Source organism: Lolium perenne, chromosome 5 (genome assembly GCF_019359855.2).
Source record: "Lolium perenne isolate Kyuss_39 chromosome 5, Kyuss_2.0, whole genome shotgun sequence".
In the NCBI taxonomy this organism is placed as follows: domain Eukaryota; kingdom Viridiplantae; phylum Streptophyta; class Magnoliopsida; order Poales; family Poaceae; genus Lolium; species Lolium perenne.
Genome location: NC_067248.2, coordinates 176,031,006 through 176,034,285, shown reverse-complemented (window position 1 = coordinate 176,034,285; position 3,280 = coordinate 176,031,006). Strand labels below are relative to the sequence as shown.

General features: G+C 47.3%; 1 pseudogene; it reads right to left on the bottom strand.

Moving 5' to 3' along the window:
* Positions 1-212: 212 nt before the first annotated feature.
* On the bottom strand, positions 213-914 carry LOC127346232 (uncharacterized; annotated as a pseudogene).
* Positions 915-3,280: the final 2,366 nt, after the last annotated feature.

Below are 3,280 nucleotides of genomic sequence, written 5' to 3'. Positions count from 1 at the left end.
AGAAGAAAGGGCGGTTTTCTCTATCTCTATCTCTACTATCTAAAAAGGAGGAACTGGTTCTGTTTCCTCCAGTCAGAGGTTTCGTCCAACATATTTTCAACTGACCATTTTACCCTCACACCAAATCTACCCACTATTTTCGTGATCCACAAATCAAGCCAGAAAGCCACAAATTGGGCAATCAACCTACGTCGTCCTTTTCACTCGCAAAAAAAACTATGTCTTCCTTTCTCCGTTCCGCTCCCCCACACGCAAATCAAGCCAGAAAGCCAGAAATTGGGCAACGCCTCCAATGATCCAACCCATCGATCCATGCAGCCATCCCTCCCCAAGATGGGCGGCGTGGAGAGACTGCTGGTGGTGACGGAGCCGCTGAGGGAGACGGCGGGGAGAGACTGCTGATGGCGACGGTAGGGGGAGGACGTTGAGGGAGGCGGCGGGGGAGATGTTGAGGGCGTGGGAGGCCGCCAGAGATGGAGGCGAAGTCAGGTTGAGGAGGCCGTGGACGCGGCCGGAGGGGCGGCGGACACCAACCGCGAACATGGCTGGGGACCCAACAGGGCGGCATATGAGGCGGTTGTCGCCCAGGAGGAACCGCCCGGATCCGATCAAGGAGTCCCCGCCGATGTGCCAGGCCCCGTTGGGCGAGGCGTAAATCTCCACGGTGACGGCGGCGCGGGAATCCTCAGTGAGCGCGGCTTCGTGCACGCGGGAGAGGAACCACTCGTGCCACGCCAAGTCGAGGTCGCCGAAGCGGTCGGGCTGCGCGCATCTGGAGCCTGTGTGCGGTATCAACCCACGCGGCATACGCCTGAAGCCACCGCCACCTGCCCCTGCGCGGAGATGACGGTGACCCCCAGAAGCCGCTCGTCCTCCGGGAGCCTCAGTCCGGCCTCCTCGTCCGGCACCTCCATTGCCGACGAGCGGCGGTGCTAGGGTTTCTTGTTCGCCCCCCTCCCCCCCATCAGCCCCACTTCTACCAGGACGAGGGCACGCCCTTCAGCACCTCGCCATGGCCCTCATCACCCCGAGGTCGACGGGATACCCCTAACGGAGGTGCGCCACTGTCGCGTCCTGTTTTCCTCCACTGCATCCCTCCTCCGACTTCCCACATCACATGGAAAATAGACCCTAGAAATCTGGGGACCTCGCGTCGTCATCGACTTTGGTCCTACACCGTCGCCGACTTCCCCCACTCCAACAGGGGCAGCAGCAATGCGCAAGACGAGCGTCAGCTCAGGAGATGCAAGGTAAGCTCCCATTCAGAATAGTTAAATTTGGCGAAATTCAGAATTATTATTAGAGATGTTTTTTGGGGTAATTCTTTTTGTTGATGTTCTTGGCGCAGAGCATTGGGTCGGAGAGTAGCTGGAACAGGAAGGTAACGAGGCAACATCCTTTCAATCTTTGGACCTCAGGTATCCACAACAACAATAAAAGAAAAAATGTTCACCCTGCTTGTGTATGTTCAGAGAGTGGGTTCAGAAGTTATGTATGGCTGGTAAGTGAAGAAACTGTACCTCTCTGTTCTGCTGCTCAGAAAATATGGAAGAGGAAATAAATTTTGGGGAGAGGATGAGGAGGATGCTGCTGGAGGAGAGACTGCGCAACCCGCCCACGCAAGGTCTTTCGTGGACCACCGATAAACAGGAGGTACATGAACTATAAATCACACCAGGTTCTAGGTTCATTATTCCCTTCTCACTTTGCTACTAGAGCAATGAACATGGTCACGATGGTGTGCTACATTAAGGTTAACTGAAAGAACATCAAGTTGTTCAGTAAAGTCCAGTATAAGACCATGTTTTCTTTCAACCGAAATTTGCAACTTTGTTCAAGTGCAACGTTACTTCAGTATCCTTTTTAGGATGTAGAATCTAGCGAGGCTGCCGATGAAAGAGCCCACTGAACCGTTTGATGATATGTTCTATAGCACTATTCGCGGAGTTGGTCGTGCCAGGACTGATCATCAGGTAAGTACCCGCAAATTACAATTTGGCTTGTGCCGTTGGCGAGTTGCGGAAAGGTGATGGGGATTTTGAGGTGGATGAGAAAAATGAGAGGATAGTGCTCTTATGCTGTTCTGCTACCACTTATGCCAATTTATTCATGTATAGTTGCTTATCTCTCACTGAAATTAATATATTTATGTTGCTTGGTAAGCCTCACCACTTTGCTTGATGAATTTTGCACTTACGCGAAATCGCTAATCAGTTGTATAAACTAGAATATGGATGGCCCCGGGCAACACACAGGCCTATTTCCTATTATTCAAAAAGATCCCTTGTGTTCTAAATTCTATATCCAGTATGGAAGCCATTTCACGAATGATCTTTGTATTTTGTTTTGGCTTCCACTACTATGAAGTAAACCTGCTGAGCAGTGACCTTCAATTTGGTAGATCTTTTGTAAATTCATTTATGTTTACTTGTCTAAATGACAAACAAGCATTTGAAGTTCTCTATGATATGTTCTACATCTATATCCCGTTACGAAAGTCTGTACTATGTATGTAGGAGTATTGAATGATTGAGAATACATACAGATTCTAGAACACCATTCTTACTGTAACCTCTCATCTCAGGGGTGAAGATGTATTCACTAAGTTGAGTTGAGATGCAACAATTGAAGTGTAGCTGAGAATGTCAAACATTACCAGTTGATTCAGAAACTCAGGATCAGAGTTGATGTTTGCAAGGATGTAGAGGCATCACAGTGATTTCAATATATAGTGCACTTTTCCATTTTCGAGTATTATATGATTTTCTTGATATTTTTTAGGCCTTAGAATGGTCTTTGAGGAAAGAGTTCCTGGTTTGTATATTATAAGGTCATGGCTTATATCTATGTGCACTTCTTGTCCCCTTTTCTAATATTTCAGCCCCTCCTATTTTTATCCCTTTAGTAAAGAAGGTTCTTTTAAAACTACTCTCAAGTTAGGATGGATTGGTGGAATTGTTGGGAAAATATGTAAGAAGCAAGGAATTATGTATGAATATGGAAAAGGTCGCGTGGAAGGGTGATCCTTTGGATATTTCAAAGTCACTGGGGGCTGAACCTGTATTTAGGGTCATCCTCGGTAAATCTAGGTATCTGCTATACACTCCTTCCCGAACTGGACAACCAAACCAACATGTGTAATTATGTATCTTCCATTGAATAGAAGCTATCTCTTTTAATTTAAATAGAAGAGGAACTGTTAGCAGCGGATATCTTAGTTTTGTTGAAAGCATTCAGTACATTTTTTTGCAATAGTGATGATAGAGACGTGCTGATACTT